Source organism: Macaca fascicularis, chromosome 10 (genome assembly GCF_037993035.2).
Source record: "Macaca fascicularis isolate 582-1 chromosome 10, T2T-MFA8v1.1".
Taxonomy (NCBI): Eukaryota; Metazoa; Chordata; class Mammalia; order Primates; family Cercopithecidae; genus Macaca; species Macaca fascicularis.
The window spans coordinates 25952710-25977454 of record NC_088384.1 but is presented as its reverse complement, the minus strand read 5'-3'; the positions used below and the strand labels follow the sequence as shown (position 1 = coordinate 25977454).

The 24745-nt window shown below is 49.4% G+C and overlaps 1 protein-coding gene across 5 annotated transcripts in view; it reads left to right on the top strand.

Annotated features, from left to right (window-relative positions):
• Positions 1–12213: 12213 nt before the first annotated feature.
• The window catches only part of MYO18B (myosin XVIIIB), a 300194-nt gene continuing 287662 nt past the window's right edge, over positions 12214–24745 (top strand). For all 5 annotated transcript variants that reach the window (XM_065522341.1, XM_074004130.1, XM_065522339.1 and 2 more), the window contains exon 1: positions 12214–12359. The gene's annotated coding sequence lies outside the window, so the exon portion shown is untranslated. The remainder of the gene's footprint in view (positions 12360–24745) is intronic.

Genomic DNA, 24745 nt, shown 5'->3' with positions numbered 1-24745 from the left:
TTTGGGGTATATACCTAACAGCAGGATTGCTGGATCATATGGCAGTTCTATTTTTAGGTTTTTGAGGAACTTCTATGTTGTTCTCCAAACTGTTCTCCATACTGGTTATACTAATTTACATTCCCACCAACAGTGTATGAAGATTCCCTTTTCTCTTCATCCTCACTAGCATTCATTATGATCTGTCTTTTCAATAAAAGGAATTTTATTTTATTTCTTATTTTATCTTTTGAGACAGAGTCTTGCTCTGTCGCTCAGGCTGGAATGTAGTGGCATGACCTTGACTCACTGCAACCTCCACCTCCCACGTTCAAGCAATTCTCGTGCCTCAGCCTCCCTAGTAGCTGGAATTACAGTTGGGTGCCACCAAGCCCTGCTAATCTTTGTATTTTTTGTAGAGACAGGGTTTCACCATGTTGGCCAGGCTGGTCTCCAACTCCTGGCCTCAAGTGATCCACCTGCCTCGGCTTCCCAAAGTGCTGGGATGACAGGCATGAGCCACCATGCCAGGCCATTAAAAGCCATTTTAACTGGAGTGAGATTAGTGGCTCATATTAATGGGTCTGTAATTTGAGAAGTGAAATGGGAAATGAAGGCAGAGAAGCACAGCAAGGAAGCATTTTGCATAGCTTATGGGTATCCAGAATGACTGGATTTTATTTAATGCTTTTTTTTTTTTTTTTTTTTTTTTTTTGAGAAACGGAGTCTCGCTCTGTCACCCAGGCTGGAGTGCAGTGGCACCATCTCGGCTCACTGCAGCCACCACCTTCCAAGTTCAAGTGATTCTCCCGCCTCAGCCTCCCAAGTAGCTGGGATTACAGGCGTCCGCCATCACACCCGACTAATTTTTGTATTTTTAGTAGAGATGGGGTTTCGCCATGTTGGCCAGGCTGGTCTCAAAACTCCTGACCTCAGGTGATCTGCCTGCCTCGGCCTCCCAAAGTGCTGGGATTACAGGCATGAGCCACCGTGCCCGGCCAATACATGTTTATATTTTAACCATAGTATCGGGAAAAAGCCCAGTTTATCATTTACCCTTCTAGGGGTAGACACAGCCCCAATTTGATAGCATGTAAACCCAATCTCTGCCTGGAGGTAATATATGGCAGAAGGAAGTGGAGTCAGTTTGTCTAGGAGCTATACCAAGCTCCTCAATTTGCTCCCAAGGTGTCCTGAAAGTAGCTCCCAGTAACCCCCAGGGACCTGCACCATTTCATCTCTACAATGGGGACGATGATAAGACACACCGCATATCCATTACAGGTTTTCTGAGGATGTAATAAGTAGAAACATACCAAGTGCTCAGAAGGGTGTGCAACATACAGTATTCTCACAATGCAGATTGACTTTATTTCTATGAATATTTTACTGTTTGTAGATCCACCATAGCATATTTTAAACTACAGCTCACTATACCAGGTTGGGGAATGCCATGAAGTCTGCAGCCCAGGCATTGAAGGGGACCTCTTGTTTCTCGTTTTCAGAAGTGATAGGCAAAGCTGGTGCTTCCTGCAGAAGGCAGGAGGGAATGGGGGTGCTGCCCATCCTCATGCCCTCAAAACCTACCCAGTGGGGTCAGTCAAGATGCAGCTACTAGGTAAGGAAAATGCTGCTTAAGATCTAGGTGACTGAAATGTGTTTAAATGTATGGATTTACACCAATCATAACTCAGACCACATGTGGTGTGGGTGCGCTAGTGGTTCACACTTAGCTTTGCACTTGGGGTTTTTGTTTGGTTGGTTTTGGTTTTTGAGATGGAGCCTCACTCTGTCACCCAGGCTGGAGTGCAGTAGTGTGATCTTGGCCCACTGCAACCTCCATCTCCCAGGTTCAAGCGATTCTCCTGCCTCAGCCTCCCAAGTAGCTGGGACTACAGGTGTGTGCCACCAATGCCTGGCTAAATTTTTTTTAAGTATTTTTAGTAGAGAAGGGTTTCACCACGTTGGCCAGGCTGGTCTCGAATGCCTGACCTCAAGCGATTCACCCACCTCAGCCTCCCAAAGTACTGGAATTACAGGCATGAGCCACTGTGCCAGGCCAGACTTGGGAATTTTTTTTTTTTTTTTTTGAGACGGAGTCTCGCTCTGTCACCCAGGCTGGAGTGCGGTGGTGCGATCTCGGCTCACGGCAAGCTCCGCCTCCTGGATTCACGCCATTCTCCTGCCTCAGCCTCCCGAGTATCTGGGACTACAGGCGCCCGCCACCACGCCCAGCTAAATTTTTGTATTTTTAGTAGAGACGGGGTTTCACCATGTTAGCCAGGATGGTCTCGATCTCCTGACCTTGTGATCCACCTGCGTCAGACTCCCAAAGTGCTGGGATTACAGGCGTGAGCCACCGCTCCTGGCCAATGCTTGGGATTTTTGATGCTGCTGCTTTTGGATAGTCTGTCTGCTTCAGGGAGAAGCAGATTCAAGGTGCCCTTTCTGGCCGGGCGCGGTGGCTCACGCCTGTAATCCCAGCACTTTGGGAGGCCAAGATGGGTGGATCATGGGATCAGGATATCGGGACCATACTGGCTAACACGGTGAAACCCCGTCTCTACTAAAAATACAAAAAATTAGCCGGGCGTGGTGGCGGGCGCCTGTAGTCCTAGCTACTCGGGAGGCTGAGGCAGGAGGATTGTGTGAACCCGGGAGGCGGATCGTGCCACTGCACTCCAGCCTGGGCGACAGAGCGAGACTCCGTCTCAAAAAAAAAAAAAAAAAAAAAAAAAAAGGTGTCCTTTCCACGTGGTAGAGGTGCCCTTGGCGTTACCTCTTTGTCAGCTGGTCTAACTCTTAAAATTTCCTTTAATGTTTCTAGGGGTTCCACCTTTCATATTCCTATTGTCTTGAGCTCATTCTTGGCCAGACCCAGAGGATGAAGTCACAGATGCAAGTACCCGGTATTTGATTCCTACTGCCTTTTAGAGTGCTCTGAACGTTGCACTTGGAGGCAGTTCCAAGGTTCATCATCATGTTTCAGAATTGGAGGTTTAAGCTCTTAGCCTCCTCACCAAAGATCAACATCGCAGAGGGAACCAGTAGTGAACATGAGTCGTAGTAAGGTAACTGCAAAAAGGAGGAAGCGTTTTCTTACTCATTTTGATTCAAGCTGCCTAACTCTTTAAAAAATGTCAACTGGGGCCGGGCGCGGTGGCTCAAGCCTGTAATCCCAGCACTTTGGGAGGCCGAGACGGGCGGATCACGAGGTCAGGAGATCGAGACCATCCTGGCTAATATGGTGAAACCCCGTCTCTACTAAAAATACAAAAAACTAGCCGGGCGAGGTGGCGGGCGCCTGTAGTCCCAGCTACTCGGGAGGCTGAGGCAGGAGAATGGCGTAAACCCGGGAGGCGGAGCTTGCAGTGAGCTGAGATCCGGCCACTGCACTCCAGCCTGGGCGACAAAGCGAGACTCCGTCTCAAAAAAAAAAAAAAAAAAAAAATGTCAACTGGGTAAAATATGGATAATTTTGGACTTGAAGTTCAAAATGCGTATTAAAAATTCTAGGGCAACCACTGAAAAAATAGAAATAGTGAATAACTACCAAACTAGTATCAAGAAAAATTGAAAATTAAGGCTGGATACAGCCTCTCACACCCATAATCAGTCTCACTGCTTTAGCGGACGGAGGTGGGAGGATCACTTGAGGTCAGGAGTTCTAGACCAGCCTGTGCAACATCGCGAGGCCTCGTCTCTGCAAAAAGTTTTTAAAATTAGCTATCCAAAAAGTGTTTAAAATCCAGAGGCTAAGGTGGGAGGATCACAAGAGCCCAGGAGTTCAAGGCTGCAGTGAGCTATGATTGCACTACTGCACTCCAGCCTGGGTGACAGAGTGACACCTTGTCTTAAACAAACAAACAAAACAGAAAAATGGAAAATTAGAAAGGAAAACTCTTCGTCCCCAAAAAATGCAAGGAAAGATAAGTATTTAATTTCTCTTCACTGAAAGACACACAGAATAAAAGACAAGCCATATAACTGAGCAAAGATATTTGGGATATGTATGACCCAAGGACTAGTAGGTCTAACATAAATAACTCCCATGAATCAATAAGAAATCAGTTCATCCGGCGGAAAATGGGCCAAAGACACAAAGTGATAGTTCATAGAAAGGAATCCAAAAGCGGTCCAAAATCCCAAAGAGATGCATGATGTTATCAGTAACCAGGGAACTAATTGCAGATTACTAATTTCCACTTCAGAAGACAATAGTTTAAAATTAAAGTCAGATAATGTTCTTTTCTTTTTTCTTTTCTTTTTTTTTTTTTTTTTTTTGAGACAGAGTTTTGATTTTGTTGCCCAGGCTGGAGTGCAATGGCATGATCTCAGCTCACTGCAACCTCTACCTCCCAGGTTCAAGTGATTCTCCTGCCTCAGCCTCCTGAGTAGGTGGGATTACAGGCATGTGCCACCGTGCCCGGCTAATTACGTATTTTTAGTAGAGACGGGGTTTCTCCATGTTGGTCAGGCTGGTCTCGAACTCCCGACCTCAGGTGATCCTCCCACCTTGGCCTCCTAAAGTGCAGGGATTATAGGCATGAGCCACTGTACCTGGCCAAGGGATTTATTTTCTTTTAGCTTGTCCACAATGGACTTTGTGGTACCCATGTAATATGCTTAAATGTTTTGCCCCAGGAGTCTTGCCCATGTGGACTGGATCAGCAGGCTTCCTTAGTGTCTGACTTTTGCTGGGGTTCAGAAAGAGGAGGCCTCTCAGGAAAACAGAGGGCAAGAGGTGAAGGAAATTGCAGTCACATTCCCCAGGCTCCTCCCTCCAAGTAACCTTGAGCCAGGTGTTCCTGCAGCTGTCAGCCACAGCTCATCAGGCAGCCCCTTACTGCAGCTCTCCTGGCCACATACTCCTTCTTCCTTCAGGCCAAGAAGTGGAAAAGACTTTCTGCCACTGCTAGCCCCTGAGGCCTCTACACTCCTCGTTGGTTTTCCTATTTAGGAAAACTTGCTCCATGATTGCAAATAGTGTTTTTGTTTGTTTGTTTGTTGTTTTTTTTTGTTTGTTTTTGAGATGGAGTCTTGCTCTGTCACCCAGGCCGGAGTCCAGTGGCGCGATCTCGGCTCACTGCAAGCTCCACCTCCTGGGTTCACACCATTCTCCTGCCTCAGCCTCCCGAGTAGCTGGGACTATAGTCGCCCACCAACACGCTCGGCTAATTTTTTGTATTTTTAGTAGAGATGGGGTTTCACTGTGGTAGCCAGGATGGTCTTGATCTCCTGACCTCATGATCTGCCCGCTTTGGCCTCCCAAAGTGCTGGGACTACAGGCGTGAGCCACCGCGCCCGGCCGCAAATAGTGTCTTTATTAAACTCTGCTCAGATTAACCAATTTGAGGATGGCTTTTCTGCTGTGACTCCCAGATGCATACACAAATACTTCCTCCCACATCCTGCCCTCAATGTGGGCATAGTATGGTATAGACAATGTGTATGGTGTAGACTTTTTGATAGTACTGGTGAGCTATGACAAGATGCCGTCTCCCTCCTCAGGGGCCTGGGGTTATAATTGTGTCAAGAGGGGTTTCTTGACCATAACACCCCTGACATTTGAGGCCAGGTTCTTTGTTGGAGAGAAGGTGGTTTTCCTTTGCATCATGGGATAAGTAGCAGCACCCCAGCCTCTATCTGCTAGATGCCGGTAGCATTCCCCACCCCAAATCTTGACAACCCCAAATGTCTTCAGACATTGCCAAAGAAAAGGACCTTCAGGGCAAAAATTACTCCCCCCTCCCCACCAACCGCCGCACTGCCCCATTTGAGAACCGCTAGTTTAGATTGAAGGAGATTCTCGGTGTGTTGCAGATAGGATTGAGGTTGAAGGCTGATGCCAGGTGTAGGGACCAGGGCTGTAACTCCTGAATCTACCCTGTAGTTGCTGTGCCCAAATTCATTGCCATGCCAGGAAATGAGCTTACCACATTGACTGTTGAGGTCATGCCAGCCCCAGCATCAAAAGCGAAGGAGTAGGTGTTACAGTTAAAATTGCAGGAGGGGACTTGGTCCTCCCTGTTGCTTCTTCTGACACCTGCGTCACCACTTTCTTTTTCACTTTTTTTCTTTATTTTTATTTATTTATTTGTTTATTTATTTTTTTCAGGTGGAGTCTCGCTCTGTCGCCCAGGCTGGAGTGCAGTGGCCCAATCTTTGCTCACTGCAAGCTCCACCTCCCGGGTTCACACCATTCTCCTGCCTCAGCCTCCCAAGTAGCTGGGACTACAGGTGCCTGCCACCACATGTGGCTAATTTTTTGTATTTTTAGTAGAGTCGGGGTTTCACCATGTTAGCCAGGATGGTCTCAATCTCCTGACATCATGATCTGCCCGCCTTGGCCTCCCAAAGTGCTGGGATTACAGGCGTGAGCCACCGCGCCTGGCCTGCATCACCACTTTCTTGATGTCCCTGTATCTGACATAGTTTTCTAGACAGCAGAGCAGCAGATCCACAGGACACAGTTGGGTCAGGGACATGAAATGCCATGCCTGTGAGCTTCCCATTCACCTCAGCCCGTGCTAACAGAGGTTCAGATGCAGGATTCCTGCAGTAGACGGTGAAGGAAGAGAACAAAGAGCTCAGAGACGTCAGCACACTTGAGGGGACATATTAAATAAGGCCACACTAGGGGCCCAGGACACACGAAGGCCACCAAGAGAGGGGGCACCCGCATTGCTGAGAAGTTTAGTGGTGACTCTCCCCTGCAGACAGCACCAGTGGTAGGAAAGTCTTTTACAGACCCGAATGCAGTCATTCAGTCATTCAACAAACATCCACTGGGCATGTACTATGGGCCATGTGGACTGGAACAGTCAGAAGGATAAGAATCCCATTTTACAGAGGGGAACCTGAGGCCCAGGGAGGTGAAGCCACTTTCCCAAGTCACGTGGTGATGGCTGGGATGGGGACCGGCTCCAAAGCCCATACGCTTTAGCCCGCATCCAGAGCTCTGTGCAGACATCCTACCTCCTGCTTAGGGTGGAGAGTGGGCTTCAGTGGGGCTTCCTCTGCGTCTCTTCCACTTCCACACTCCCAGCTGCAGTCCACTGTTCACTCATTACTTTGTTCACCAGAGATTCCATGAGCACTTACTCAATGCCAGGAATGAACCAGGGGGCTAGAGACGGCTGGAGGATAGACAGACAGACAGACATCTAGGGAAAGCACAATGCAGGACTAGGTCTTCATACACTCGCTTTAGTCCAGTTTGCATGCAATTGGTTATTCATTCCATGAACATTACAAAGCATTTACTGTGCACCAGCCTCAAGAGACACAGAGGCAGTTTCTCTTCATTGCTACAGGGCTGGTGGCACACAAGTTAGGCTCCTGCAGTGGTCACATGGATGGATTTTCATGATTGTTGTACACACAAACACACATAGGCCTGTTCTGCCGTTTAGCAACAGACACATCCATGCACATCCATGCACATATATTCACAAGCTTCCATGTTCACTGTACAGTCATATCCTAACCATGGGCACACAGGACAGCTTCTCTCTCTCTCTGTCTATGCCTGTCTCTGTCTCTCTTACACACACACACACACACACACACACACACACACAGAGTAGCTCCCCCTTATATGAGGGGAATACCTTCCAAGCCCCCCAGTGGATGTCTGAAACTGTGGATAATACTGAACCCCCCTATATACTATGTTTTATCCTTTAGATACATGCCTATGATAAAGTTTAATTTATAAATTAGGCACAGTAAGAGATTAATAACAATAATGTCAACAATTATAACAATATACCTGTACTGTAATAAAAGTTACATGAATGTGCTCTCTCTCTCTCTCAACATCTTAATGTACTATACTCACTGATAGTTGGATGGTGGTTGACTGCAGGTAACTGGAACCTTGTAAAGTGAAACCATGGATGAAAGGGGACTTGTACATCCACACGGCTCCCTGATAGCAATGGAGATGACAGGACCCTGGAATGATAGAGATCAGGTGGCAGCACTCATCCTAGTGAGTGGCAAGGTGGGAGTGGCTCACAAGACTCATGGAGACGATTAATAGAATGTAACATCCTAAGTGCAGAAGAGATGGGCCACCAACAAGGGTCCACTCCATTTGTACCATTAAAAACATTAAGGATGGGCTGGGCATGGTGGCTTATGCCTGTAATCCCAACATTTTGGGAAGCTGAGGTGGGAGGATCACTTGAGGCCAGGGGTTCAAGACCAGCCTGGGCAACATAGCCAGACCCCATCTCTACCAAAAATTTAGAAAAATTAGCTGGGTGGTGTGGTGTGTGTCTGCAGTTCCAGCTACTTGAGAGGCCGAGGTGGAAGGGTCACTTGAGGTAAGGAGTTTGAGGCTTCAGTGAACTGTGATCAGGCCACTGTGTTCCAGCCTGGGTGACAGAGTGAGACCCAGACGCTAAGAACATTAAAAAAAAAAAATATATAGAGGCCAGGTACTGTGGCTCATACCTGTAATCCCAGCACTTTGGGAGGCGGAGGCGGGCAGATCACCTGAGGTCAGGAGTTCGAAACCAGCCTGGCCAACATGGTGAAACCCTGTCTCTACTAAAAAATACAAAAATTAGCCAGGCATGGTGGCAGGTGCCTGTAATCCCAGCTACTGAGGAGGGTGAGGCAGGAGAATCACTTGAACCCAGGAGGCAGAGGTTGCAGTGAGCCAAGATCGTGCCACTGCACTCCAGCCTGGGGAACAAGAGTGAGACTTCGTCTCAAAAAAAAAGAAAAAAATTAGGGATGATCAAGAGACAGAAGTCAATTGTCCATATAAAATGTGCTGTTTTGTGGATCCAGAACTCCTTAACCTAAGGAGAGACCAAATCTCCAGGGGAAAGGAAGAACAGCAACCCCACGGTAGGTGTGTAAAGTGATGATTCCCTTGGTCTTTGCCCAAACAAACACACAGCCACTTGAACTGTCCTGACACCCAACAGAATAGCACCACGATCCACTCTTTCAACAGCACCATGATCTACTCTTTCCACAGCACCACGATCCACTCTTTCCACGGCACCACGATCCACTCTTTCCACGGCACCACGATCCACTCTTTCCACGGCACCACGAGCCACTCTTTCCACGGCACCACGATCCACTCTTTCCCACGGCACCACGAGCCACTCTTTCCACGGCACCACGAGCCACTCTTTCCACAGCACCCCACGACACCACGATCCACTCTTTCCATAGCACCATGATCCACTCTTTTCATGGCACCACGCCAACTGGATCAGATGAGCCCAGAGCAGCCGGTTCTCTGGATGCCTTGATAAGAAAGCCTCCAGTTTCTCATCTTTTCCCCCTGCTTAGGGAATGAAGCCTGGAGACTGGACAATAAATGCTCAGCTGGGTTACAAAATCTTGCTTACAAGGGCTGCCCTGAATCACAGTGTGCTCAAAGTAATACTTGGTCATCTTGTGTAGCAAAAATTCACCCACCACAGGTACCAGGTGAATGGAGCAAACACATGCCATGTTGACTTCCTGGGAACAGATAGTCCCCTTCAAGTCAACGAAACCATCACTGCAGGTCATGGCTTATAGAAAGCCCCAGCCCTGGGCCCAGAGAATCACTTCTGCATGTCAACTCTACCACTTCAGACCAACAGTGTCGGAAAGACAGCAAGGACAGAAAAGCCCAGGAGCCGATGGTTCAGGACCTGTAATGCAAAGGGCGAGGGAAGGGAGGTTCATGTTTCAATGTCAAATGATCTAGTACAAACTGGAGAAAACAGCTCACCAGGACCCGTCTCTAAATTCTTCCCCTGGTGCGGCCTAAATGTCCCATGCCGCTCTCCACTGGGGGCCCCAGGGACTCCTCCTCAACCTCATGTATATTGTATTTTCTTTCCTTTCTTTCTTTTTTTTTTTTCAAGATGTAGTTTGGCTCTTGTTACCCAGGCTGGAGTGCAATGGCACGATCTCTGCTCACTGCAACCTCTGCCTCCTGGGTTCAAGCGATTCTCCTGCCTCAGCCTCCCGAGTAGCTGGGATTATAGACACCCACCACCACGCCCAACTAATTTTTGTATTTTTAGTAGAGATAGGGTTTCACCATGTTGGCCAGGCTGGTCTCAAACTCCTGACCTCAAAGGATCCACCCACCTCAGCCTCCCAAAGTGCTGGGATTACAGGTGTGAGCCACCATGCCGGGCCTAGACTGCCGTTTTCTAAGCAGCCTTCCCTTAGTGTTTCAATGAACTTCTGATTGAATGCTAATTTTCAAGACCTCGGCGGAAGTGAGTATTTGGGAAAATATTGCTCGATGAGCTCCAAGGAAAAAAGGAGCAACACCACATTGTAGTAGGACGAGCTGCAGACAAAACTCCTCAGACACGGGATTAAAGAAGGAAGAGGTTTTTATTCGGCCAGGAGCATCAGTAGACTCGCGTATTAAGAGCTGAGCTCCCCAAAGACAGAGCTCCTGGCCCTTTTAAGGGCTTACAACGCTAAGGGGTTCCACGTGAAAGGGTCGTGCTAGATTGAGAGCACATGTGGTTAGAGTCGGGGGTTAATCTTTTAACCTGAGGTCTGGTCATCAGTGATACCAGCTGGTCTTGCCACTGACTTCATTCCTATTGTTTTTCTTTTTTTTTTTTTTTTTTTTTTTTTTTTTTTTTTTTTGAGACGGAGTCTCACGCTGTTGCCCAGGCTGGAGTGCAGTGGCGCGATCTCGGCTCACTGCAAGCTCCGCCTCCCGGGTTCCCGCCATTCTCCTGCCTCAGCCTCCTGAGTAGCTGGGACTACAGGCGCCCGCCACCGCGCCCGGCTAATTTTTTTTTTGTATTTTTAGTAGAGACGGGGTTTCACTGTGGTCTCGATCTCCTGACCTTGTGATCCGCCCGCCTCGGCCTCCCAAAGTGCTGGGATTACAGGCTTGAGCCACCGCGCCCGGCCCCTATTGTTTTTCAACTTTTACTTCCTCCTCCTCTTCAGAGACAGGAGACAGTAAGAGAAATAGCTTCTCTCCTCAACACAGCAATTATGGAAACAATTCTCACAGGAGCCGTATCGTGCTGGGGTGATTGTGGTCTTTGGAACCAGAAAGACTTGGATTTGAGTCATGACTCTACCCTTCGCTAGCTGCATGGACCTGCACGCGTTATCTAATTTATTGAAGTCTGTACTTTTCTTCTTTTAGGCAGTGGACAAAACATTTTTTTGTTGTTGTTTTTTTGAGATGGAGTCTCACTCTGATCGCCCAGGCTGGAGTACAATGGCGCAATCTCGGCTCACTGCAACCTCTGCCTCCTGGGTTCAAGCAATTCTCCTGCCTTGGCCTCCTGAGTAGCTGGGATCACAGACACCCACCACCACACCCCAGCTAATTTTGTTTGTTTGTTTGAGACGAAGTCTAGCTCTGTCACCCAGGCTAGAGTGCAGTGGCGCGATCTCGGTTCACTGTAAGCTCTGCCTGTAGCTGGGACTACAGGCACCTGCCACCACGCCCGGCTAATTTTGTGTTTGTATTTTTAGTAGAGATGGGGTTTCAACGTGTTAGCCAGGATGGTCTCGATCTCCTGACCTGCTGATCTGCCCACCTCGGCCTCCTGAAGTGCTGGGATTACAGGCGTGAGCCACTGCGCTGGGCCCAAAGCACTTTTTTTTATAGCACCTGGTTTTCTATTGTGTTTATTTCCTCTAGGGCTAGCACAGTCTGGGTTTGAATTCTGGCTCTCCATGGCCTTGGGCAAGCTGGTTAATGTTTTGTGCCTCAGTTTCCCCACTCGTAAAGTGGGGCTGGGGAAAAGCCCTACCTCATAGGAATATTAAGTGAGTTCATGAAAGCCCTCGGTGACTGGCCTGCGATAACCACTACCTAGACATTAGGTAGGTTTACATACACTGGTCGTTTACCAAGATGCAAGTTATTTTCTTCCAGAGTCCGCCTGGAATGTAGAACCGGCCAGCTCTCGTCCTCAAACAGTTCCTGCAGCCTCCAGTTATCTGTGTGGGCAGAGGCGGGAGTGTGGGTGTGTGGCCCGCCCTGGGACAGGGATGACGAGAGAGCATGTGCTTGTGTCCGGAGCTGTCCCCTTCCCTGCTCAGGGGCCACCAAATATGTCCATGGTCTCGGCTGCCTGGTCAACGGCCACCCCGGGCTGCCGTCTCCTGACCAGACCTGGAGCTCACAAGCTAATTTTAGAAATGACTGGTCGACTCAGCTGCTGTTATCACATTGGCCCCGAAGGAGGGTGGGGGGAGGGCGGCCCGGGGAGGGGCAGTAAGGGAAGGGATGTGTGTCGGTGTGTGTGGAGGGGGTGCTCCTTCGCTCCTGTTTTCCGGGCTTGGTGGGGTCCCTTCGCGGCCACCCGGGGAGACGTCTTAGGCAGTCGTGGTTCCTGTGATCTGTGTCCTCTTTGCAGAAGGTACTATTGGGCTGGGTTTGAGACGGGCACCTGGCGAGCTGATCGGCAAGTTTTAATTTTCCGGAATGTGCTGCTGGGGGCTGCGGTGGCCGGCCTCCGGTCTTTTGGTCTATTTTAGTCCTTTCTGGTGTTGAGAGCTTCCGAGGCCTGATTCCTTTGCTGGTTGCCCGTGCTGCTCACTTTGAAAACAAGAGTGTTTCTGTGGAAGGATTTTAGAACAAAATGCTGGGGCAAATGGGCATTTTTAAGAATCACTCTCTTCAGGCCCCAGCTGTTCGCCAATAATTTTTTTAAATGTGTTTGGGGTCATGAGTGAGTCTCCACTGTGAATCTTTGCCCGCAGACGTCAGGGTTTATATTTTTCCTCAACTACCAGTGATTTCTGCTTAACTGGTATTCAGTTACGGTCAGGGAAGAGCCAGGCTTCCCCTTTTATGTTTCCAACCCTGTTGGGTCGAAATGTTACTTTTAATGTTCTTTTTGAAACTGCAAATTAAGCACGTATGAGTGTTGGGGGAAGGGCGATGGAAGTTCATGGCCGAAGGTTTCAATTTCATGCCACCTTCCTTGAGCTCTGAGGGAAGGTGTCTTATTTGGCTCTCGGGTTAGCAGGCATTTCTTTGAATGAAGAAGATTCACAGGTCTCAGTGGCCCCGTAGTGGGGCAGAAGGGGGCTATGCTTTGACATGGAGCTCTCTCCCAGGAGACGAGAAGCCCTCACCAGCTACAGCCCTCTGGGCTGCTGCCTTCCTGCGGCTTTCCCATGGAGGAGGCCAGGAGTGGGGAGGCCTGGAGTGGGGAGCCCAGTCGGCTCCCAGTCGCCTCCAAGCTGCCCAGTCTGGCCTCAACCCGCAGGTGTGGGGGCCTGGGCTTCTATCCTGTAGGGCCTGGAAAACGAGGCTGTTACTTTCACTTTGTGGCTGTCCAAAAAGATGCTGCCTCATTCAGTCCACCAGCTCGTGGAGGCTGAGTGTCGCACTAGGGCTTCTAGACTCCAACAAGCATAATGGTTCTCTTGGGTGCTGTACCCATTGCTGACCTAAGTTCTATTCTCCTGTGCCTGGGCACCGTGTCCAGTGTGTAGCATGGGAAAAGAGAGGGGTCTGTGTACTCTTAGGCTATGCATGAGTTCTACAAAATAATAGTGGAGAGGAGAGAGAGAAAAGAAGAAAGAGGAGGAGGAGAAGGAGAGAAGGAGAAAGAGGAAAAAAAGGAGAAGGAGAAAGAGAAGAAGGAGGAGGAGGAGAAGAACAGCAAAGGAAAAGGCCAAAAGAAGAGGCCAAGGGGTGGAGGAGGGAGGAGAAGGAGAAGGAGGAGGGAGGAGGAGGAGAAAGAGGAGGGGGAGAGGGAGGCTCCTGGTCTCCTGGCTTTTGAAGGGCTGCATGTTACCAATCAACAGATATTTGGTGTCACCTGCCTCCAGGCCTTGTCACTTTGAATATCCTGGTTTGGACTCTGTAACCTTGGATGAGTTCTCTCCCCAGTCAGAACTTAGTTTCTCTTTCTAAAACCTGAGCGGGCTGGGCTAGACCACCTCTGAGATCTTTCCTAGGATTCAGCATCCAGGAAGGTATTTCTTGAAGGGACGGTCGTTGACGACCTACCCCTCAGACTCACATGGGGCAAGGGGTGTGGCGGGGGTGTTTTAAAATGCAGATTCCTGGGCTCATCCTAGACCTATTGAACAGTCTTGGGGGAAGAGTCTCAGAAATCCACAGATTTTAAACCTCACAGGTGGTTCTGGTGCCCACCCAAATTGGAGAAGAGCTTTTCCTTTGACCCAAGCTAACAAAACCACAGAAGGCTGTTGCTCAGCACCTGCCCTGTCAAAACTCATGGAATTTCCATGTTTCACAAACACGGAAAACTTGCACAGCACTTTATTAGGGTCTGACTATCACAAAGATTTTATTGGGCAGGTGTTGCTCCAGGGGAAAGATCACGACTTTCTGTGGCATTCTGAGGTGAGAATGGAGGGCCCCAAAGCTGAGCAGAACCACTTCCAGCCCCAAGATAGGGACTTGGGACTGCGAGCCTACAAGGTTATGGTGAGATGGCCCTTCACTGGGTCCTGGCAGATACAAACAACAGTCTGAATGGCCCATTTGAAGCACACGGTTAGCTGCTGTGGTGTGTGACATATCTTTAAACAAAGCGGCCGGGCGTGGTGGCTCACGCCTGTAATCCCAGCACTTTGGGAGGCTGAGGCGGGTGGATCACGAGGTCAGGAGATCAAGAGCATCCTGACTAACACGGTGAAACCCCACCTCTACCAAAAATACAAAAAATTAGCTGGGTGTGGTGGCGGGTGCCTGTAGTCCCAGTTATTTGGGAGGCTGAGGCAGGAGAATGGCGTGAACCTGGGAGGCGGAGCTTGCAGTGAGCCGAGATCGCACCACTGTACTCCAGCCTGGGTGACAGAGCAAGACTCTGTCTCAAAAAAAAAAAAAAAAAAAAAAAAAAAAAAAAAAAAAAAAAAAATTAAAGTGAAATTAAATTATTTGAAAAATGGAGGAGGTGGGTTTGAGACCAGGGAGAATCCCCTCCCTTCCAGAGCGCTGCCAAATCCAACCCCTACTATTGACAGATGGTGCAGCTGAGGCACAGAGAGGGAAAGCCACTTGTTCAAGGACACACAGCCCTGCAGCAAGAGCACTGGGCTAAGATCAGCCCCTGCTGTCATGGCTGGCGTTCAGGGAGCAACCAGGTGCTCCTTATGTTAGAAATAATAAATCCACCATATTATCCCCCCACCAAGACCTTAAGGAAAGGATAAACCTCAGCTCTTGTTTGAATGGGGGTGGCAAAAATAAATTGCATCTTATTTTATTTTTATTTTGAAACAAGGGCTGGCTCTGTCACCCAGGCTGGAGTGCAGTGGCATAATCTTGGCTCACTGCAACCTCTGCCTCCCAGGTTTAAGCCATCCTCCCATCTCAACCTCCTGAGTAGCTGGGACTACAGGAGTGCATCACCACGCCCGGCTAATTTGTATACTTTTTGTAGAGACGGAGTTTCACCACGTTGCCCAGTCTGGTCTCGAACTTGTGAGCTCAAGTGATCCACCCACCTCAGCCTCCCAAAGTGTTGGCATTACAGCCGTGGAACCACTGAGCCTGGCAGAAAATGAACTTTATTACACAAACAAGGGCCTTGGACATCAAGGTAGAGTTCTCTCTCTCTGACACACACACACACACACCCCACATTCAGTCTGAAGGATCCAGAGACACCATTAGCTTCATAAGAATCTCTCTCCCACAGCATGACTCATCCAGCTTCATCAATTTCCCTATCTGCTGCTTTTTCACTGTGTTTCTCCCTGATGCTGATTTACTTTTAAGAATCGTAGTTTCTGACAACAGAGGAAAGATCCTCAAGAATCGGCAAAGTGAGTTTACCACTTGGCCAGTGGTCATGCGTAGGGTAGCAGGAATTTCACGGTTCAGGGTTTCAAGCGAATTTTTCTCTGCCTGTAAAAGACGGAATGCATTTTCAGCTGTTTCTTGGGTACCAGCTGGGGTTTGAGTTTCAATTTCATGGAGGGCAGCTGGATTAACTGCTGTGTTGAGGGAAAGATGCTTGCTTGATGGGATTCAATGTGTCATTCACGCTTAATATTCCAGTGAGCTTGGGTGTGAGTTATTAGCCCCATTTTACAGGCCAGGAAGTAAGATTTGGAGCCTGGAGTGACCCCAGGTTATGCAGGGTGAAATAAAAGCGAGACTCAGTACTTTCCTGCTAGAGACTGTTCAGCCTAATGTAATAAACAACATCTGCTGAGATAATAAATTGTGTGGCATTGTTTCACAGGGACAGATAAGAAAGCTTTTTCACATTCATTACCTCATTTAATCCACTGATGATCAAGGCAGGGTGGCGATACAGTCCCAGCTGTATAGAGGAGGAAACAGAGCATCAGAGAGGTTTAGTGACTTGCTTTTCTGCTTGTTTTTCTGCCAACAGTGGATGACTCATTTTTTCAGTTCTTTCTCTGTTACATATTCAAAGCAAAGATGATGTTGCCCTCTTCTTCTCTTGATGCTCCTTCCCATTTGGCAGGATTCTTCCAGACCAGGGTTCTAGACCAGTGTCAGCGTGGACACTATTGACATTTGGGTTGCATATCTCTTTGTTGTGGACCTGTCATGTGCTTGGAAAAATGTGTAGCAACATCCTTGCTCTTCACCCAGTAGATGCCAGTAGCACCTCCTCTCCAGTTGTGACAACCCCACATGTCTCTAGGATGTTGCAAAAAATGTCCATTGGTGGGCGCAATCACCGCTTGGTGAGTTCTGTCCCATAGAACTTTCTGCGATGATAGGAATCCTCTGTATCTGTGCTGTCCAACATGGTAGCCATGAGTCACGTGGCTCATACAACTGAGATGCTGAATTTTTTATTTAATTTAGTTAGAATTCATTTAAATTTAACAAGCCACCTGCAGCTAGTGGCTACTGTATTAGTACAGCTCTAGGTAGCAACACAGTAGTGGGTAGAAAATTAGCCCTTTGAGGCCGGGCACAGTGGCTCAAGCCTGTAATCCCAGCACTTTGGGAGGCTGAGGCGGGCGGATCACAAGGTCAGGAGATTGAGACCATCCTGGCTAACATGGTGAAACCCCGTCTCTACTAAAAATACAAAAAAAAAAAAAAAAAATTAGCCGGGCGTGGCGGCGGGCGCCTGTAGTCCCAGCTACTCGGGAGGCTGAGGCAGGAGAATGGCGTGAACCAGGGAGGCGGAGCTTGCAATGAGTGGAGATGGCGCCACTGCACTCCAGCCTGGGCAACAGAGCGAGACTCCGTCTCAAAAAAGAAAAAAAAAGAAAGAAAGAAAATTAGCCCTTTGATGGAACACTCAAACCCTAAAATCAGTCAGGGGAACCTGTTGTCAAAAGTCTAACCAGCTTCTTGCTTCATTGTGGCCGGGCAACACTAGGCTGGAAATGGCAAATACTTGGCACAGGTTCCATCCCTAGCCATTCCTACATCCGTGGCAGACATTGCTACATTGCTAGTCAATCACAGCATGCTGTCTTGTTCAGCCCAAGCATAGCTCAGAACCTTTCTCAATACAACACTCTGGGCAGCCCCCAACTACAGATCACTTGGTGCTGGCAGGTGAAAGAAACATTATTGGCCATCCTGGCACTCGGCCACGAGGCCCATCTGTGAGGTCCAGCATCTCATCAGCCTGTAAGAGTGGCCTGATGACTCACCAGGCAGCCAGGAGTGTGTGGCCAGCCTAGGTCAGTGGAGCAACCATGATTCAGAGCGGGGAGAGCCAATGGACTGGAGGAGCTGAGATTTTTTTTTTCTAATTTCTCAAAGAAACACCCACTGCATGATTTAGCAATGGAGGCTGGCAGGGTGTGGGTGGGGCTACTGGCTGGTCAGCCAGTATGCAAAGCATTTGAAGATTTTAATCTGCCTGTGACTGAATCTGAGTCAACTGGGGACATAGATGTTGCAAAGGACATGGTAATAACGTCAGTAATGGCTCACTGTCCTACGGAGCATCTAGTACTCAAACTGCTTCGTGGGCACAAAAAAACGTGTCCCTATTTGACAGATGGAGGAGTTGGTGACCTGAGAGGTTTGACAACAGGCATAGTGAGGCCCCCACTTAGATCTAAGACTTCCAGGGCTGTTGTGGACCCATGGAAGTGAGGGAAGCCTGCTGCGTGTACCCTGATCAACCCTTTGCAGAGTGAAATATCCACTTCTGTGGCAGAAGGCAGGTTAGAAAAGTCCCAGGAGACAGTGAACATTGTTCTGAAGAAACCGGGAGCCATGTCTCCTGAGAAAAGGCTGAAGGTGACAGATGAGAAAACTGGGGGCAGATTCCATCATTTCAGTTGGAAAAGGGGTTAACCTCGTTGTTTGTTGTTCTAGAGAGCGGAACTGAGGCCACTGTGTGGCTGTCCTGGGGAGGTAGCTCTCTGAGAAGGAAGAAAAAGCGTCAGACTTTACTCATGGGACATGAGGACCTTGGTTCTGCTATTGCCGCTGTAGGACCTCCAGAAAGTCACTTCCCTTCCCTGGTCCATGAATGCCAGGATACAGGAGAAGTAGGTTGTATGGCTTCTGAGGGCCTTTTGGAGCTCTGATTCCAAGGAAGAAACACAATTAGAGCAGACTCCAAATGTCCTATGTGTTAGTGAGCTCCCTGTCAATGGACATGACCAAGAGGGAACTCGTTGACTTTCTATCCAGGAAATTCCCTGTGAAATGAGCTGGGTCTCTGGGGTTTCTCCACGTGTAAAGGCCCCAGGTTCTGATGCTAAGGGGCATTTCTGGCAGCCTCCACACCCGCTGCTCCCTTCTTGCCATTCTTCTTCATCTCACCACCCAACCTGCTTTTCTCTTCCTTCCTCCCTCCCTCTTCAACATTTCACTTTCCCTCCATCAGCCTTCCTGCCCTTGTTTCTCACTCATTCCTCTCCCCCTTTCTCACCTTCATGTGTATTGTTGTGAGCGTGGCCTGAATCCCTGGCTATAGCTGGCTGTGAGACACCCTTACCTTGACTGGGGAGAGGATCTGCGTGCTGGGCAAAGTCCCTTTTCATTATTGCCTGGCTCTTTGGCCACCAAACTCCAGGCTTGGGTGAAGTAGGCTGGACTTTGTATGAATCATGAGTCTCTCTTGTCCATTTATCCTGTGGATGGCAATAGATAGCAGTTATGCACCATTCCCTCCTTCCACATCCAGGGCAGACATTAATAATCAATCAGAGCACCCTTCTTCCACTGAGCCCAGATAAAAGCTCAGAGTTGACCAGGCGTGGTGGCTCACGCCTGTAATCCTAGCACTTTGGGAGGCTGAGGTGGGCAGATCACGAGGTCAGGAGATTGAGGCCATCTTGGTTAACACGGTGAAACCCTGCCTCTACTAAAAATACAAAAAAAAAAAGTAGCCAGGCGTGGTGGCGGCTGCCTGTAGTCCCAGTTACTCGGGAGGCTGAGGTGGGAGAATGGCATGAACCCGGGAGGCAGAGCTTGCAGTGAGCCAAGATCGTGCCACTGCATTCCAGCCTGGGCGACAGAGCGAGACTCCATCTTAAAAAAAAAAAAAAGGCTCAGAGTCCTTCCCATGTAACCCACGAGGCAGCCACTATCCGTCTATCAGGATTGATATGTGAGTTAAAACCTACTTCCCCGCTGACTGTATCAGTCAAGGTCCCACTAGAAAACAGCACACTCAACTGGTATCCTGGAGAGCCTTTTTCACGAAAGAACTCTCCCAAGAAATGTGTGTGGGGTTAGGGGAACAAGCAAAGCATGTTGAAGCCCTCAGAGATAAGCAGTGGTGGGAATACCTTACTAGCCTTGGGGCTGTATGGGACAAGGGAGAGGAAGGGTAATTTAGAAACACGGAGATAGCTGGAGTTGGTGGACAAGGACCACTTGAAGGGGGATGTGGTTGTAGATGAAGAAACACAGCAATTGCTAAAACTAGGGTCTGATACAGAGAGGGGGGGGGGGTAGAGTGGGAACTAAATACCCTGACCTCTAGTTCCTCTCATATGCAGGTTCTCCCAGAGCCTTCCATTGGCCAAACAAGGGGAAGCCAGAGACCAAGAGAGCCTGGGGGTGGGGGGCACAAGGCCTAGTGGTAAGCTCCTGGGGCACACAGCAGTCTAGCCCGCAGGCGGCCCTTGGAGAAGGCATGCCACATGGATGTCAGAGCAGATAGTCCCGTTCCCATTAGTCAGTCCTCTCCTGGGAAGTTCTCTTCCTTCTTGGGCTGAGGCAGCTGTAAAGTCAGGGCTATAGTAGGGTGCAGAGGGCTCACTTCAGTGGGGCCATTTGAGGAGTTTAGGAAAAAAACTGTTTACCAAAGTCGGGGCAGAATGCAATGGTAGCGTTAAGGTGACAGCCAGCAAATGACAGCCCACCGCCAGATCCAACTCTCTGCCTGGTTATAAAAATAAAGTCACATTGAAACAACCATGCCCATTCATTTACGTACTAAGTATGGCTGCTTTTGAGCTGCAAGGGAAGAGCTGAGTCATTGTAACAGAGAACCTACAGGTCTGAATGCTCAGAAGGTTTCCTATCCGGCGCTTTACAGAAAATATTTGCGGCCGCCTCCCTTAAGGGATGCTGTAACACTTTGAAGATAGCCACAGTGGAGCTGTTACTTTCCTGGGCCTGACATGTCAGAGGAGGGAGCTGCTGCCGCAACAGGACAGGGGAGAGAGTGGAAAGAGCAGCCTGAAGGCGCCTTTGGAAGAGGGAGGCAGGCAACCCATGGTCATCCAGGAGGGAGGGTGAAGACACAGATGCCCTCTGATCTCCCACTAGTGGATGATTCCCATTAGCTGAACCTGCCTAGAAGATGGAAAGTGAGGGAGTCCATTGGAAGAGTCCACAAGGTCAGCGTCCAGACATAGAGCAAGGTAAAAGAGACAGAGGGGGATCTGAAGGTGGTGTCTTCAGTTCTCCCAGCATCTTTTTTTTCCCTCTGTATGTGGCCTCCGATATGACCATCAGAGAAACCAGGTGTCAGGCAGTCAGATCATTCCTGCTGAGCATCTAAGCTCCGTGCTGGTGTTGTCAGTGGCCAACCCCTCTGCCTGCCTCCAGGAATCTTGTGGAACAGCTGAGCGATTACGTGCTTATGCTCACCAACCAGGCTATGGTCAAGACAGAATTCTAAATGAAGATCGAATTGATAAAGAACCAAATAGTGACCTAAGCCTCGTGGCCAGTGGAGGGGAGGGCAGGTGACAAGGGTGTTTGGGTGGAGGCTGCAGGAGGCTGTCAGAGAATCCTGCACGGTGACATTGGCTGGCACCCTCAGGCATGGTGTCATGGAGGAAGGTGGCCCCACAAGCACATGGAGGATAGCAGCGTCAGAGCCAGGAAGGGGAAGGAAACAGCTATTATTGAGAAGCTGCCATGTGCCAGGCACAGTGGCGGCCCATGCTGGGAGACCAGTGTGCTAAAGTGGCTGTGAGCTCAGCCTCTAAAGTCAGACCATCTGGGTCCAAGAATAAGCCCCAGCACCTCCTGGCTGGGAGCAAGACACATCCCCTCCCTCTGCCTGAGTGTCCTGAGGTAGAGTTACTCAGAGAATCCACCTCTTTGGATGGAAAGAGTAAATGATGTGATCTACTGAAGTCCTCAGTATTGAGCAACGCAGAAATCCTAGTGATACCATTATCCATAGCCCTGATTTTGTCGTGTCCCCTGCTGCACGGGAGGAGGGGCAGAAATCTCACAGTGGAACAGAAAAAATACAGGGATTTAGGCACTTCGATTATCTTCACCTCCTCCTGTGTGACCTTGGTCCAATTTGTTAACCTCTCTGATCCCAACTACCACACACCCTGTGCTGTGACTAACACCAAACAGATGATAAGTAAATACCAGTGCCCCCTGCACACCCTGCCCTACGAATGTACCTACTTGAGCCAGCTTCCTAGGGTTCCACAGCTTGCCATCAGCACCTCTGAGCCTTGGCCTGGTACTCACAGATTGGTCTTCTCTTATCATCACTGATGTGGAGCTTTGATGCATGTGTGGGAGGAGTCAGGCACACCTGGGGGTAAGTCTCACCTTGGCTTTCTTGCTGGGGGACCTCAGACAAGTGTCTCAACCTCTCTGAGTCTCTGTCTGTTCTATGGGAGTGATGCCAACCATGTAGGCCTATTGTGGGAATGAAATGTGATCATGGATTTTTTTTTTTTTTTTTTTTTGAGACAGAGTCTCGCTCTGTTGCACAGGCTGGAGTGCAGTGGCGCAATCTCGGCTCACTGCAAACTCTGTCTCCCGGGTTCGCGCCATTCTCCGGCCTCAGCCTCCTGAGTAGCTGGGACTACAGGCGCCTGCCACCATGTCCGGCTAATTTTTGTATTTTTAGTAGAGATGGGGTTTCACCATGTTAGCCAGGATGATCTCAATCTCCTGACCTCGTGATCCACCCACCTCGGCCACCCAAAGTGCTGGGATTACAGGCGTGAGCCACTGCGCCTGGCCTGATCATGGATTTTAATATAATGAAATTCCAGGTCCAGAAAGAATTTAAGGGTCATGGGGGAATTTAGGAGTAAGGACCTATATCAGTGCTTGGCACACGGTTGATTCTCCCTAAATGTTTGGTGAATTGTCTTGTGCTGGGTCCTGGGCTGGGGTCTTCAGGTCGGTTTCAACTATGGAGTCAAGGAAAAGTGAAAATCTGACTGAGAGAGGTTACCAGGGATCCAGCACATGCTTGATGTATGGCTGTCTTCTCATTGCACGGCTAGGAAAACTGAGGCTCGGAGAGCTCCCTGGGGTCTCAAAGGATGTGAACTCAGGCCCTGATAAACATGCTTCCCCATTACGTGTGGATGCAGACAGCACAGGGGGACATCAGAAATCTCTGCCCACAGACTTGTTGCTCTCTCCCTTCTCAGGCCCATTTCTAACTGTCCCTTCATTCATTCATTCATTCACCTACTTATTCATTTGACAAATATTTAATTTTTATTTTATTTTAATTAATTTTTTTAAGAGACAGAGTCTATTACTGCCACTTGGGCTGGAGAGCAGTGGCGTGATCACAGCTCACTGTAGCCTGGAACTCCTGGGCTCAAGTGATCCTTCTGCCTCAGCCTCCCACATAGCTGCAAACCACAAGTGTCTGCCACTACACCTGGCTAATTAAAATTTTTAGACATAGGGTCTCACTGTGTTGCCCAGGCTCTTCTCGAACTATCAGCTTCAAGTGATCCTCTGCCGTGGCTTCTGGAAGTGCTGGTGTTTCAGGTGTGATCCACTGTGCCTGGACTGACAAATGCTGATTGAAAGCTAAGTATGTGCTAGGCACCGTGCTAGGCTCTAGGACTACAGAAGTGAATAGAACACACGAAAATTCTGGCCCTCATAGGGGCTGTGTTCTGGAGGAGGAGTGGGGTGGGATTGGGAGTTAAGCTGCAATTTAAATAGGGGGTGAGCACAGGCACATTGAGAAGACTTTAAGTAGGTGATGATGTGAGCCATGCAGAAGGAAAAGCATTTGAGGCAGAGGGAACAGCATGTGCAAACGCCTTGAGGTGGGAATGTGCCTGGAAGGGTGTATCCTGGAGGTCAGTGTAATTGACAGGGAGGATAGAAGGGGAGAGTCACCAGGACAGGTGGTCATGGGGGGGCGCTATAAAGACTTGGAAATGTATTCTACGAGACAGGTGCTGTGTTACAACTGGACATTGTGGGGTGCAGGGGGAAGCCTTGAGTGTCCCATGGGACCACTCAGATCCAGTATGTGTATGTGGAAAACAGTTTCAAGACATCTCCTGGCTTGGGGGTTGCCTTTTCTCTCCCAAGCCTCTCTCCCCTCTAAGGATAGACTTGAGATTTTATACTGTGAATTCCAAGTGTCTATGGCCGCCTCATGGGCTTAAAACAGCAGTTGACGAGGCAGGTGTATGTTTTGGGCCTGGACTGGAGTGTGGCGATAAGAACATTTGCTTAAATTAAGGCTTGACAAAGCCTCCCCGGCGGGATTGGCTGCTGGCCCTGGGTCAGTGGAGCTGGCCCAGGGCCTCTGAGGGGCAGGACATGGGGGGTGAGGCCCCACATGGAGTTCCCTCCCATTGTCCCCTTCTGCTAAGGCCCTCTGGGAAGGTTGGCAGCCCCAGGGCTAAGAACAGCCCCTATGACAGCCAGGATTCCCCCTGGAGCCCGAAGCTGAGGGTGATTCTTGGGAAGCGGCTACTGACGTGGCCAGGCCTGGGCTGGAGAGGAAGGCGGGTGGTGGCGGCCAAAGCAGCCACCCCACGTCAGGCCTATTTATAACTCAGGCTTTGCTCCTTACGCACGGAGCCTGTGAGTCACTCGGGGGCCTCGCCAGTGTCTCCCAAGACGGGAGGGGAGGTTGTCTTTCTTCCCTCCTTTCCCCCAGCCCCTCTCCCCTTTTGCCCACCCTCCCAGCTTCCTGTGCCTTATTTTATTTTATTTATTTATTTTTGATACGGAGTTTTGCTCTTGTTGCCCAGGCTGGAGTGCAATGGCTCGATCTCGGCTCACACAACCTCTGCCTCCCAGGTTCAAGTGCTTCTCCTGCCTCAGCCTCTTGAGTAACTGGGATCACAGGCATGCACCACCATGCCCATTTAATTTTGTATTTTTAGTAGAGACAGGGTTTCTCCATGTTGGTCAGGCTGGTCTCGAACTCCCGACCTCAAGTGATCCGCCGGTCTCGGCCTCCCAAAGTGCTGGGATTATAGGCATGAGCCACCGCGCCCGGCCACCCTCCTGTGCCTTTGGAAGCTGGAGATCTGATATAATTTGGATGTCTGTCCCCTCCAAATCTCATGTTGAAATGTCACCCCCAGTGCTGGAGGTGGGACCTGGTGGGAGGTGTTTGCGTCATGGGGGCAGATCCCTCATGAATGGCTT